The 15,654-nt window shown below is 37.7% G+C and overlaps 1 protein-coding gene across 1 annotated transcript in view; it reads left to right on the top strand.

Moving 5' to 3' along the window:
- The window catches only part of EPC1 (enhancer of polycomb homolog 1 (Drosophila)), a 71,163-nt gene that overhangs the window by 594 nt on the left and 54,915 nt on the right, over positions 1 to 15,654 (top strand). Inside the window, exon 2 of the mRNA XM_010585230.1 lies at positions 276 to 379. The gene's annotated coding sequence lies outside the window, so the exon portion shown is untranslated. The remainder of the gene's footprint in view (positions 1 to 275; positions 380 to 15,654) is intronic.

Below are 15,654 nucleotides of genomic sequence, written 5' to 3'. Positions count from 1 at the left end.
GCGCGGAGGGGCGGGGGGGCCGCTGCCCGCGGAGCCCATCCAGCCGCCGCCGGCCCTGGCAAAGTTGTGACCCCGGCGGCGCCGGGCTCCCCCGCCCCGGCTGCCGGCCGCCCGCCGGCATCGCCCGCAGACCCTCGGGGAAGCCGCCTCCTTCCTCGCCCGGCGAGCCTGGCGGGGGTGACGGGGAGCGGGGGGGGGGAGGAAAAAAAAGAGAGAGAAGGAAAAAAAAAAAAGAAAGAAAAGTCTCACTTTTTGCATTTGCGAAATATTTTAAGGATGTTCGGGGAGCCCTTTGCAGCATGGAGGTGGCTGGCTGTAGGAGAGCGAATATGCGGTCCATATTGTTGCAGCCGTTTTGCAAGGACTGCCTTCTCCGAAGGTAAGTTTTGTGGTTTTCACCAAAAATATTCGTCGCTGCGGTTTTTGGCGTGTGTTGGTGCTGTGGAGGGGTTTCCTTGTGTGGATGAACAAAACGTCGCCTTGTATTTTTCTTAGCCTTGATCTCGTGTGTATCCCACCCAACGATGTCTCTCCTTAATATCGACAATTGCTGAAGTCAGTTTTGTTTCCTCTTTAAAATTTCATACACGCGAAGCTTAACAGCAATTTAAGTTCAATTTAAGAGTATAAGAACTCGGATATTTTCCAGATTGACTTGGGGGTTTTTTGGTTCTGGCTTTTTGTTTGGGGGGGGGGGGTTCTTTACCGAGTAATAAACGGAGCCAGGACCAAATATGTGACTGTCTTTATAAATATAATGCAGCTCTAGTATGTGAAGAAGCATATTGTGTTGCTGCTACAAGGTCTGGTCGTGGCTAAAAGAGTTTACAATGCCATTTGTGATGGCTCTTGATGGATTACTTTGGTCTAAAGTACGGGGGAAAACTGCCCTTGGTATGGTGAAGGTGGAGATTGACATAACAGGCTTTATATTAAGTTATGTCTCTTACTAAACAGTGACCTTTTTATTTGCAAATTAGCGCTCTTGTGGCAATTAGCTTAAAGCATTAGTTATATAAATGTTCTTATTTCACCACACTTCATCTAGATGTCTGGGGGTTTTTTTGAGGGGGGAGAGGGGTGGGTGGTTGGTTTGTTCTTTTTCCTCCAGGAAGGTTCATTTGGGAGACATTTTGTAATTTTTGGCATTTTTCTAGGCGCATTTTTTTTTTTCACACGGTGGGAGATCTTTTTTGTTTTGCATTGGGCTGTGTTGGTGGCGCTGTGGGGCTCCGAAACAATTTGTGTCCCTGGCTCCGAAGGGGGAGGGGGCCGGGGGGGCGGGGGGGGAGAGAAAGGTGGGGCACGGTTTGATCTATTGTATCTTTTCCTTTTCTCTGTATCAAAAGTAATCGCAGATTAGTTAGAAAGACAATTAAATTGTACCTTTGAAAAATTGTAGTGTTGCATGAACTATGGCCCGGAACAGGCATGACCTCACCCTTTCGCTGGTTTGTGTAATGAAGCAGATTTTTTTTTTTTTTTCCCCCAATCCTGTACCTAGAGACCAGTTTTCTTCAGTAATGAGATTTTCGGTCCCACCCCCAAAATGATTTTACAGTGGCTGCGGATGAAAGGTTTTAAAATTATTTTTGCATACAATATGGAAGGCTTTGGTGGACATTTATTGTGCAACTAGTCCATTGTTTGCTTGTTGTGAAGTTAAAGGTTATATTCACCACTGGTTAGTAAACCATAAGGTTCCTTTTGCTTGTGTGCTTGCATATGCAAATTTCTTGCTGAGGTCCGTAGGAGTTTGGATTGTGTGTGAAGGTGGGATTGTAAAGAAGGGAAAACCTAACCTAAGCCTTCAGATTGTTACAGGATTCACCTGAGGTGGGTGGGTTTTTTCTTTCCTGTTGCTAAGTGGAGCATGCATTTTACATGTATTTATAAATATATATTAGTGTGTGTTTGTTTTCTTTTGTTACAACCTACAGATCACCTCGGTTCTACATGCAAATGTTTTAGAAGGCTTTCTGCTAACATCCATATTAGGTGTTTAAGAAAACGGAAGTGATTAATGTTCTAAGAAGATGGGTGGGAAGACATAGTCAAGCCTATGATCAGAGCATATATTAGAAAACTCAACAGGTTCAGGAGTAAGTTTAACATTAAATTTCACACATTTTTAAGGAATCCATGTGCCTATTATTTTGGAGTGATATGAAGCTGACGATTTGAGAGACCTTTGCATCTATTTTACATTTCAATGTCTTCATTATTTTCGAAGAATAAATTTGACAAATACTAGACAGTTTGAAACAGTCTGTAAACTTCTCATGAGCATTTGAATCTTCAAAAATGCATTTAGATTTTGTTATTAAAGGAAGTTTGCTCAGTAAATTATTTAGGTTTATAGAAACTGATACACAACTTCAGGTAGATCTCTGCCATGAGATCTTTTTCTTTTTTTCTTTTTTTTTTTTAAAAGGAAGATGAAATTTATTTCTGTCTTAGGTAAATATGTCTTGTAACCTTCTTCCAGTAAGAGACATCTACATCCAAGAGAGCAGTCAGCTTTTTTTCATCTCTCCTCTGTCAGACAAGATCTGCTTTCATGAAGTCTTGGCTGCAGCGTAGAGTCCTGTTGGCCTATGACAGTACAATATGACCATTACATCTTCGGTCTCCTGGTACAACTGGGTCTTGAGGACAAGTATCAAGATATGGACCCTCTTAGAAAGCGTGGATCTTAGATCTCTTCCGTCTCTGAGACCTGATCATTAGGTCACAAGGTTGGCATTTTGGGTTATGCCAATGGAAGTAGAGCCAGTTGTTGTTGAATCTATTACAGTAATTATAAATCTTAAAGAATCACTGGGTTATTTACATCTGAGCAATTCTGATAGAACTTTCATTTTCTTCTTTACATCATGTAGACCAATGTTCAGTTTGCTCATCCATGGACAACAGTACTGAGCAAATGATAAACTGCTGAAGGTAATTTCATGCTTCTGCTCTTCTTGTCATCCTGGACTATGAAAGTAATGATTTCTTGTGACTGCAGCCTGCGCACGCAGGCTAGGAATGAACTGATTGCTAGTGATCTTGCTGCTCAGAGGAGCTCAGTGAAGTCAGCAAGAACATGAATGCTGAATAGAAACTTGCTTCATACTTGCTCTTCTTTCTCCCACTCACTTGGGGCTGCTCTTAAACATTGGTTATGGTTTTGCAACTTTGATGCTGCATCTGATGAAAGTGCCTGTTCTCACTCCTACCAAGAAGTCATAAGGCAAGAGGAGTGAAGTGCTGATGTTTTGCAATTCAGCAGTTTCCTCACTTCTCTCCTGCTTCCTTGTTGAGCCATTGTTGAACAAGAAATAATTCCCAGCAGAAGTGTTGCCAATAAGGAATAAGAATTGACTAAGATTTAGCATCCTCTAGAAGCTAAAGAGCAACTAATTTACCTCCAGCATCTTCTGCAGAAATGCTGGAAGCGTCATTACTGAGGGGTGGCTCTGTCTTAATTGTTTTGCCCACGCTGCTCCTTCTGAAAAGCCTGTCTGTGGAATACCAGCATCTAAAACATAAGGGATTATTTTTTTCTTTCTTTTTGTTTTTTCTTGGTGGGTTTCTTAATTTTGTCCCTTATACATCCCTCCCTTTCTAAGATGGCAAAAATAATATATTTTTCTCCTAATACAGTTTCCCCTTTACCTAGAAACTCTGTATAGACTCCATACACCTTTTGAAGATATTTGGCTATCCTGGCTTAAAACTATTTGAAGTATAGCATCCTACTGTAAATCAAATAACCTTTTCCAAGATCTTAACTCATGCTGGGTGACCAAATTGTTCTGTGTGCCTTCATGACATTGTCCTACCAATATTACTAGTATTACATACTCAAGTAAGAGGCATGGGGTGAAGATGGCTGCTGTCTAAAATTGTCATAGAAGTGCAGATGTGTAGATCCCAGGCAGATTTAATCAGCTTCCAAAGTTAGCCAATAATAATGTGAAGACAGTTCCCCAGATGTGTGCTAGTGGTATAAAAGAACATTGTTTGGGACTTGGTTCAAGTAAAAGCCATAACTCCTGCTTCACTGACTCATATATCACTGTGTTCTCTATTTTACTATGGTGATAACATACCTTGGTGGCTGGGGCTCATGGCTGTTCTCTTTTGTGTGTTCTAAAATATTCATTGTTTCCTTGATTCAACACTCAACAAGGTTGCAGGAGTGGGGGGAAGGTATCTTTATGTTCCAAACCTTGTGACATAGTCTTGTTTCTTACCTTTCTTATTTCATGCCTTTGCTATCTGTACTACTCCACATCATACATGTCAGCATCAAGTTATGGCAATGAATAATTTTTTAAAAATTTGCTTCAAGGGTCACCTGTTTCCCAGCTGTGAACAAAGGATGATATATTTCTTGCTTGCTTCAGACTCTCATCTTCTAGAAAGCTGGGTCCCTCCACACCTCTTCCAGACTGGTATTTGCATGGCTTTTCAGTGTTATGAAATAATCTGCTCTACCTCCTATATGCCAGAAGAAACTGGTATGGCTAGCGCATCCTTCCACCTTTTAGCATTCTTCATATTTTTCCTCTTCTATCAAATAGCTCAAGAAGTTAATTCATGTTGTAGTGAAGAGGTCCAAATCTTTGAGACAATCCTAGATTTTAAATGTTTTAATAAATGTGTGGGGTGTGGAATTATTGGTCCTTTGAAACAGAATTTCTCTGACTTGCTGTTGTGAGTAACAAAGTATGCCTTGGACACATATGACTGCATACCAGTGGCTTCAGCTTCCATGGGCTTCTTTAGATGCTTAGCTAAGTCATGTTTCCAGTATATCTTGTTACCACTGGACTGTCCTTTGGCCCCAGGACCAAGATAACACCCAGATTTCCTTAATAGGAAGTTTTGTTCATAAATTCCCTACTGAAAATAGCTAGAGCCTAAAAATGGTGGTCAGAATTTGGCCCTTAAAGTAGGCATTGCAGTGCTTAAAAAGTAAGTACATTTGCGAAAAATTATTCTTTCTGCTTATCCACCTGTATAAACAACAGAGAGAGAAGGGAATTGCCAAATAACATGTGAGTACTAGTCTTCACTAGTTGTGCAAGGAGTTGAGATGCTGTTATGGAGGTCCCAGATGGTAAATGGAAAGTTGCTCAGAGACATACAATAGAAAACAGTATTTTCGGATGCCAATGTCTGTTGGTTTGAGCACCAGTAAAAAAGAGCAAGAGCTCTAAATGCTGGGCCTTCTGCAGTCTGTGGAAATTCAAACCTGGAGCAAATGGTTTCAAATGGTGGGATGCTGAGTCTCCATTTTCTGTTGTTGAAGATGTTCTGGATCACTTTTGCTAGGAAAAGGGAAAAGGAGGAGTTAGATTTTACAATGTGTTGAGCACTGGAGTTCCCTGAGGAAGAGGGAAAGAGGTGGGCTGGATCTCATCCCTGCTCCCAGGGCTGCTTCATGGATTTTACTCAATAATGTTTAAATGTGAAATGTAGGAAGCCCTAGGAACAGTGAGCAGAACCAAGGACTTGTTCCTCCTAGAGCAGTCTTCTTTTTGTCAGGTTACATTTTGATTTTTTTACAAGTGTATGGTTAGATATTTAAGTAATGAGCGTGTAAGGTGGTGTTAACTCATGCCTCAATAGATAAGTAAGCTATGCTTCTGAGTAAATTGGAATCACTGTCTTGTAAACACTTAATGTACAACTTGCTTCACCTAACTTTAGATGGATATTGTTAAATCTGTAATCCTTAGTCATTGAAAAGAAACAGGTCAAATAAATCACATCTTTAAAAAAACAAACAACAAAAAGACCCCAACAAAAAACCCCGCATATTTTGGATTTCTGCTGCAATATGAACCAAATTTTAAACTTCACTGGGTATCCTGACCAGATCTCCATCTGCCTAGTACGAATAGCTTGGATGTGAATGTCCTCAAACAGATAAAGCCCATGCTGCAGTGTTTGCTTATACTGACTCGTGCATGATTTAGGTAATGAAAAGTTAGCTCTTAATCCTCGCACCCCTTCAGAGCTTTAAGAAACTTGCTAAATGGAAACAAGACCTGCCTGGCCTCACAGGTGTGTGCATCTTGAATATTCATTAACACAAATAAGAGAGAGTCTTCCATGTTTGTTCAAACAGGCTAAAAAACTAGGTGACTTGGATCTGGGCCTTCCAGCATTATAGGCATCCCTTAGGTCCTATATCTGTTTACTAGGAATTTTGGTGTTGCCATAACCTGATGACTAAAAGGATAATTTCTTCAAAGGGTCCTTTTACCTGACAGCTTTTAGATAGGGCATGTTACCTGGCTGAATTTGTTCAGAGAGTTTTTTCTTAAGAAAATTTAAAATTTAATTTCAAATGTTATGATGCGGAGCAGTTATGTTATTTCTGATGGTTTTATCCATACAAGACAGAATATCTTGGTGCTTTTAGACAATGCGATCGTGTATTCACAATCCAAGAAAAGTACCACAACCAGCATCTTTTAAGGAGAAGCCATGCTGTATAACAGAGAGGAAAAAACTTATATCTGATGACTCTGCATACACACATTCTGTTTGGCCCATATCCATTTATAATCACATAATGAATGAAGATTCAGTAAGAAAGTATTCTGATTTCTTTTGTTAACTCTGAATCAATTTCCAAGCTAAAAATTGGGTATCACAGGACTCTGTGGGACTTGGAAGCTCTAGTCAAGCAGACTTTCAGATGAGCAACTTTAATGTAAGAAACTGTTTTCCTTCCTATCTTCTATGTTCTCCCCCCCCCCCCCCCCTTTTTTTTTATTAGGTCATGTCCATTTGTGCTAACACCCTTCTTTAGTTGCTTACAGATCAGATGAAGTTCAGCAGACTTGGCACTTGTGACCAGTACCTGGCTCATGCACAGGCCCCTGTGTTAACGATAGTGGCCTGTCGTCTTCTGTTGGACAGATCAACAGAGTGTCAAACAACTGTAAAACTAACACATTATTTAATAAGAGAATGAGAATGGAGTGTCTGTATTGGTGAGGGGGTGAAAGCCTTAACTGCTTGGACTCTAAATGATTTGAGAAAACTACTTTTCACTTGGTTGTGTTTCTCAGGTTGCCCTTAGAGCAGACTTAGGGTTTTCACTGGGTGAGGGGGAGAAGAAAATGGCAATGATACCACATCAGCTTCGGTTTTCTGAGCCCACCTACATTAGCAACATAGAGAAAATAATCTAATATGATTTCTCTGTCTTTCTTGTCAGGGCAACTTCATATTTCCATCTAAACCAAAACACTTGCCCTCTCAACATTTGCCCAACTTCCATGAGTTTTTTTGCATTCTCTAAATGTTAAAAAAACCTCTGAAAATCTATTTTCTCCAGGTTAACCCTATCAGAGTTCTCTATTTTTATGCCTCTGATGCTATCATGTAAAGATATATATATATATCTCAAAACAGTCTTATCAGATCAGTTTTGTATTCAGATCTAGCCTCCTCTGCTGGGTATAGATATTCAAACATAGCTTTTTTCCTAATACAGTGTTATTAATTTGAGCTTTCTGAAGTGAGTATATAAATGTTTAATTATAAATATGATTGTGACTATAGTTTGTATCCCAGAAGACAAACAATATCTTTATAATGCTGTCTCATCCTTAATTTAAAAGTTTAAATCAAACTACAGTGTATAGTGTAAAGGAATCCACATCTGAGATTGAAAGAATTTTTGTGTTCTTGCAAATTAATAACATCAGACTTTTGAAATCCAAAAGCTGAGTTATCTGTGGGGTTTTTCTTTCTTTGGAGAAATGTATTTATCTTAAGTAAAGATGGTATAACCTGTATTAGGTACTTAATAACACAATCCTATTAATTTGATCTGGAATTAATGAGGTTTTAGTCATACTGTAGGTATGTAGGTAGATACTATTAACATTAAAAAAAAAAAAAAAAAAAAGCTTGGCCACCCCCCACCTCCACTCCAATCTAAACATACGCATTAGGAAATGCCTCTTCATTCCAAGATGCAAGTATACTTTCCTGCACCAAAAGACTTCTGAAGCCTAGCTAATTCTTATCTAGGTATAAATCAATGTTTTCCTGAATTGTCTGAGGCAAGCAGATACACTACTTTCATTCTGATTCAGGAACTGCAGTTTAAAGCATTTGACATGATAGAGTAGATACCAGACTATAACTTCACATCATTTAACATCAGCAATGTAATTCTGAAGTTCTGCAAATACTTGATTGTACTATCCAGAAGCTCTCAAGCACTTGAAACAATTTTCATAGATTGACTTGCGAGATAGGATTTCTATCTTAGGAGTGTAAGGTATTAAAGTAAATTATTTATTTTAAAAACAAAAAGTTAGACCATAAGAGTTTACCTGGATTGAATTTGTTACACATTTGCACATATACAGAGCCATGCAATTAACAGTGTAGTAGTAAACTTTCTAAAGTTATGCAAAGCAATGTAGCTTGTCCCCGGTATACTCCCCTTATCCTGGGTCCTGGGTTGGTGTTTGAACACTGTGGCAGCCTAAGCTTCATGTAGTGGTGTGGGGGGTGTGTGTGTTTGTGGTGGTTTTTTTCTGGTTTGTTTGTTTTTAACTTAATGGTCAATTGAAGGATTCAGGACAGTGTGCAACACTGTGCCTACCATCAGACCTATGTACAACCATAATTTCTCTACTTCTGTTTTACACTTTTAGCCTTTCACCTTATCCTATGCAGAGTATCAAAGTAGTCTATACTTAGCTCTTTGATTAAAGAATTAGCAGTTGTGTTGGCAAAAGAAGGTGGGGCTTTTGTATTTGGTTGGTTTGGGCGGTTTTGTTTGTTTGGGGTTTTGTTTGCTTTTTTGTTTTGTTTTGGGGTTTTTTTTCCCCTTCTGTTAGCTCTTCTAGTGGAAATACATGATCATGTGATTAACTTCACTTGACTCAGAAATTATTCATGTGTTATAAACCGATGTTTGCAGAAGTCCATGCCTAATTAAGAGGTGGCTAGCCTGTCTGCCCAGCTCGGATTTTATTTACCATAATGTTTTAGAGTAATTAGCATGAAAGAAGAATAAATTGTGTTTTTAATATTATTATTGTTTTGTATTTCAGAATACAAAATTTTTTGGATCAAAGGTTTTTTAAAAAAACCCGGAGCATAAAGTCAGACACTTTTTGATTTTTTTTCCTCCTTTTTTTAAAAAAAAAAACAAAAAAAGAACCCAAAAAACAAACAACTTTGCGAACAGGTTACATTTTAAAACTTTGTCTTATTACATAATCCTAAAAAACTATTTTGTGAAATAAGTTGCTGGAGAAGGTGACTAAAGCAAGAATTCAAGGTGTGCCTAGCGTAATATTTTGAAGGGAATACATATTATGGAATGAAAGAGTAAAGGAGAAAGTCATAAATCACTTATCTTTTAACCCTTACAATTTTATTCTGTATCCATTAAAACTTAAACAGGGGAAGTTATCTTTCAATACAGAAGAGTCTCAGCGTAGTTTTTGTCTTTTCACCACTGCTATATCTAACAGAATAACTGCTTCCACAGTTATGTGTTTTCCCTACACACATAAAAACTTAAGTCTCCTGAACAAGCCATATAAAGGAAGCTAATTCCTTTCTGACACCACTAAAAAACTCCCACAAACCCTTTGTGCTTTCAGATACATTTTAGGCAAGAGAATGTTAAAATGGGCTCTATCTGTACAGGTGATGTCAGGACAAATGTTGAGTCTGTGATAATAATCCTAAACCATTTGTTCCTCTCGCAGTCTCTCTCCTCCTCCTATGGAGGCAACTGCCTCCACCATCCTGAAGAGCATAGCTATAGCTGCAAAAGTAGAAATGTGATAATAGCTTTCACTGCTCCTTTCTTAGCTTTGTTTCTTCTCAGGAAGAGAATTGCTGGCTAGTGGCTTTTTCTTCTCTTTTGGATATAGCTCAGTGGCATAACACCTTTCAGGTTCAGCTTAGTTTCCCTGAGGATGCTGGACTCTACTTTTGAATATGTATGGCTGACAACACATTCCCTAAATGAGATTACACCATTAAATTGGCATCTAACTCCTTTCACTCATGTGGAAAAATGTTGCCTGTTATATATGTACTTGAAACTGTAAAACCCCACCCATACATAGTGATATGTAATTAGTCTGCAAGAAAATAAGAAATCCTTCAATTATAGCCTAGTTCAGACACTAGTCTTGTAGGCAAAGGTTTTCAAATATAGCATATGACAGTGTGTTACTGTTTTGAGTGCGAATTAAATTGCATATACAGTTTTATAATTTTCAAATCCTTTTTGCACAGGTTTTATCATTCCAGACTACTGTATTCTGTAGCCTTCACAAACTGGATCATCCGAAGAAGAGGCAGTGGCAGTAAACTGTAGCTAGTGGGGGAATATAACTTCTAACATGGATCTTTTCTTCTGATTTATGTAGTTGGGTTTTTTGCTGAGTTGTTAAAGTATCTGATCAGATTCCCACTTGGTACTCAGTGCAGCTTCCCAAGCAGCGGTGCTGATACAAATGAGAAAGAACGAACAGCAGGGCAGAAAGCGGGACCGCAATTGTTAACAAAGGCAACACATTACAGTGATAGTCTCTCAGGAGAGCCTGAGAAATGACAGAACTATAGTTCATTTCAGCCTATCTTGGTTTTGTTAGCATTACCTAATGCAAAATAATGTTGTCTTGTGATTTCCTGCATGTAGTTTTAAAATGTGAAACCCATTGATCACATGGTAACGCCTTATCCAGTTTTAAGTACGGCCACTTGCAACAAAGTGTTAAAACTTCACATTTTTTTTAGGAAAGCCAATTTCTGTGTTTCTGTTCTGAATGTTAACGACACAACTAGTTTTGTAATGCTGCTTTTCTTGTCATTTCTAGTAAGATACTGCTCATGAGAACAGCAATCATTGGTTTTATAGTGGAAAAATCACATACTCATGTTTAACATTTCCAAGCTTCTTGTTTTACCTCTTGTTTATATCTCCAAATTAAAAATTTTTTAGTCATCTTTGGAATCTAAAGGATTATGTTTACTTACATTCTGTTGAATGGTAACAGAAATAGGAGATTAAATGCAGTATTATACTTTTTCATCTCTGTTTGGCATTCTGCAGTGTAAACTGGAAGTGCTTACAAAAATAAAAGGTAACTAGCAGATTTGGCCGTACAGTACATATACCTACCTACCTGTTCACTACAGAAACAAAAATTCATATGTATATAAAAGACAGATCACTTTCCCCTCATTGAGACAAGAATTGAGGAAGCCATTTATTTGATCACTACTCAAATTATGATTCAGAAAGAACTTCAAACAAGCTTTGTACCTATTGCATCTCAACCATGAACACCTAAAATAGCTAAGTGAACATATCACACCATTCTTTGAGATACCAAAGCTATGAAACACTACATTATATTTAAAAAAAAAAAAAGGCAGAAGTTATCACAAAGTTGTTCTACACCAGTTTTGTAATATGGTGTCTGAACTCTTTAAGTATATTTGACGGTTCCGTTATCTCTTTTAAAACAGACAGCTGACACCAGCAAATAAGGTGAAATTCACTATGAATTACATCAGTTCATTTATGGTTGAAATCTTCATGCTGTTAAGATAATTTCTATATGCATCTACTTACTACTGTAATTTGACATTTTATAAAATAATGAAGAACACCTAGTGTCATATTTGCCTACATTTATCTTGCTTTAATCAAAACTCCAGGTAGCTCATGATTTAAAACAATATAGCTATCTGTAGTGTTATAAAACATTCCAAAAAAGATAGCTAAGAAGAAAACTTGAACAGAAGCATCAGTAGCAAATGTAAAACAGGAATATACATACAGAATCCATAATAACTTACTACAGAACAAAAGAGCCACCTCTATCTTTCCAAATACCCCTAAGGGTAATTAATTCTGGAAAGAAACCCAAGTATGGTAACTTCATAATGTGTCATTTCTTAATGCTTGATTATTGAAAGTGGGAAAAAGATGACCAATGATACCTTTTTATCAGTTCAGAGTAGTCAGCATTTATGGAGATAAAAGGCAAAAAACAGGTCAACAAAATTGCTGTATAAATAAATGATGACTTAGTGAGCTCTACAATAGTAGAAGCAGGGTGTAAAGTAGTCCCAGAGTGAGAAAAATTAAAAATTGCAAATAGTTATGGATATGCAAGTTAGTGTATAGTTTAGTGTACTCAGCATATTCCGTAATTTATGAAAATACTGTATTATCTTCTGTATGTAAGCAATATTTTTAAATGGTTGGCAAATAAGAAACATGTCCTACCTTTAATGTGTTCTGCTTTTAGTTGTTGTCTGCTACAGTTTTAAGTAGGTACAAGAAAAGTATGGCTAGAGAAAATGAATGTATGTAAGGAGACAAATGTATGTGGTTTGTAACCCTAGTTTGACTCTGGATTTCAGTGTATCATTATTTTGGGGGGGGAGGGGAAGGAAGGAAGAAAGCTTAAAAAACCAAAACCAAACAAACCCCCTCTTCCAATGAGGCTGGAGAGTGGAATGACATCAAATGGTCACTGTTAATACTATGTATTGCTGTGGATATTTATTTTCTCAAATAAACAGGCTTTCCTTAAAAGTAGAACAATAGAAAACTCATATATGCAATACCAGCCTTTGTATTATACTTTATTTCAATCTTTAGCTCCTTTTATTTTATACTTGCCTTTATATAATGTACTTAATTGGAGATAAACTCCTAATATTAAAAAAAAATTATTTAAAAAGGGGGGTTTAGAAGTTGAACAACCATCTCCTAGAATTTTATATCCTTAAAATATAGAGTTGCTTGATTCCAGAAAGCACCAAAAATGACACACAGTTTAACCTATATGTCCTTTATGCATATAGCTATTTTTTGACTAGAATCAATGATTGCTCTTAGAATGGGAGACAATATTAAACCCATGTTCAGAAGTCTACAACACATGCTTAAAGAAACTACTGAAAGTCTTTCTTTAACTCGGAGAGGTTTTAAGCCACAAAATTAAGTAAATACTAAAATGTGTAAAAACTTGTCAAATGGTACATAGAAGTTGCAAACCAAAATAGCAAGTTAAGTTTTTGGGCTTCACAAACCTGAGTTAGATGATAGGACAGGAGACCCCTTTCTGTAGCCGTATGGACCAAGTTGTTGGATCTTCACCCTTAACGCTCAGTCTGAATTTAGTACTTTTGAATGTATATTGAAATGGTTATATTTACCACCTACATAGCTGATGTACCAAGTTCTTTCATTTTAGTAAAGCTTCTTCTTTTAATTAAGTATTCCTTAAGAAAGAAGAGATCATAAAAAGATGGAGCCTTAAAGAAATGCCTCCAGTGTTAAAGATCTAATTTCAGTGGTTCGTACAAAAAAAAAAAGAACAGCAGTTCAAAATGCCGTATTTGTTATATTTCATTTACCTTACAGTTCATTAAATTTCAGTTTTTAAAATGGACACATAGCACTTTGGTACAAGAAATGAGTTTACACTTACTGATCTTTTACTGAGAGCTGGCAAAGAGTATTTTGGTCATATTGCAAAACATACCAATTTAACATTAACTACTGTCATAGTGCAGCACTGATGTCTACAAATGTAATGTTAGCATTTTGGTAAATGCTACAAAATGCCAAAACTTAAAATATATCTGCATATCCTAACTGAAAGGAAGGTAAAATAGAAACATCAGTCTGTTCATGTTCTATATTTTTTCCTGTTATCACCTTTACAGAACAAAAATTAGGGCTGATGTCGCACTGTTTTCAAATATCACTTTTCATCTTACTAGCAAATTAATTTAGGCAATTTTGAGGGCTAATCAACTTCTGCTACAAAATAGTTAAATGCAATCTATTTTATTGGCAAAACATTAAAAGCTGATGAGTCCAAGAGTTTCAGGCCAAACCTCTTTCTTAATGCATACTGTCCTGTTGGTATCCAAATGCTATTGTCCATTCTGCTTGTTCTGCACTTTTCTCAAGCCTGTGGTAGGGTTAGAAATTCAAAGGTCAGTTAGGGATAAGTTTAAACTTGAATATTCTTTCTTTATAGTTCAGGATATTTTCTATACTTCGCTTTTCATTATGTATTGGTTTTCTTTCATCAGTAGAAGTGGGGAGTTATATTTAATGGCCTTATTTTTTGCTTAGCTGCCAGGCATTTCATTTTCATTTAGTGTTTTAGGTCAAAGCCAATCTATGATAGCGTATTGCTATTTTTTTTTTTGTCATCACCTTATCTGTCTGCTAGTTGGATAAACTAAATTATTCAGTATTTGTGGAAAACTCTGTAGATGTCTTATGTGCAATTTACTTTAGGATTACTTTAGGATTACTGTTTCTAGCGAGTGTGTGCTTTAAGCTTTCAAACTAGCATAAAAAGCTATATGCTTTTTTTTTAAACATTTGGTTCTGATGTAACTACTGAAATACAAATTAATACAATGATATTCCTTAGTTCATGCCATTCTCCTTTTCAAAAAAACCCAACAAAACAAACAAACAAAAACCCAACCTTCCCTTAAAAAAAAAAAAAAAAAAAGTCTCATTCTTCCTAGCAGCTGTCTTCCACTGCATTACCCGTTTGCAATACAGATAGAATTTCCTGTCCCAAGGAGGTTGTGAAGCTAAATGACTTGCAGGTGAAACAGTTTGGGAGACCTATGGGGAAGTCAGACATGCAAATCGTTGGCTTGAAACTGCTGTTAACAACTGAACTGCATCTAGCAATATTTCATCCCTTGGCTAGGAGCTGTTTAAGGTTGAGGATGGTGGTATCATTATTAAAGAGGTGATGTGATTAAAAAAAATGGCTTTTCCTTCTCTTATAGAGAGATCAGATTTTAAAAATTACTAAGCAAACCAAGGCTGTTCTAATGATTTTGCTACGTTTATGTCCTATTTCTGAAAGTTCTATTTCCCAGGAGTAATTCTCATGTAACAGCACAAAACTACAATGTTTTGCTTTAGAAGTGGAAGGATACTTAAATTCAAACAGAACACAGTTTTTGCACGCTTTTTAATGAAAACAAACATAACTTCAAGAAGGTGGGTTGATTTGTGATTCCACTATAGAACTAGAACTACATTACAACCTAATGCAAGAACATAACATACCTAAGCATGTGAAGTGTTCCTTAACTAGAACACAAACGGGTTTTGATGTTTTTATGGCTGCGCTGGGATGACCTGGGGCGGTGCGTGGAGACATTATGGAGACAAGCGAGACTCTAAATTTCCTATCCGTTGCTTACAGCGGAATACTGCACCAATTTAATCGAACCATTGAGATGTAAACGAGCTTACCTAATGAGTCATGCTCAAATTAGTCCTAACCTTTGCCTGCAGTGAGCTCGCCCGAGTGGGTAACTGGCAGCTCGAATCCAGGCAAGGGTTAAACTAGTTCACGTGTCTGCACTTCGCGACCGGACCAAGTTTCTGAAGGCCTCGGAGAAACAGGCTGGAAGTCCTGTTGTGGAGGCGGCCGGTTCTTGCTGCTGCTCCTCACCTTTCCAGGGAGGTGCCGGTGTTTCTCCTTCGTTTAGCACGAAGGCGAACCTGGTTCCGCCATGCAGGGACGGACCGGGCCCGGCGGGCAGGTGCCGCCGCGGGGGCAGGGGGTGCCGCCTGGCTGCCGGAGGCGC

Source organism: Haliaeetus leucocephalus, unplaced genomic scaffold (assembly GCF_000737465.1).
Source record: "Haliaeetus leucocephalus isolate CR32 unplaced genomic scaffold, Haliaeetus_leucocephalus-4.0 Scaffold0, whole genome shotgun sequence".
Taxonomy (NCBI): Eukaryota; Metazoa; Chordata; class Aves; order Accipitriformes; family Accipitridae; genus Haliaeetus; species Haliaeetus leucocephalus.
This window is presented reverse-complemented; position numbering and strand designations above follow the sequence as displayed.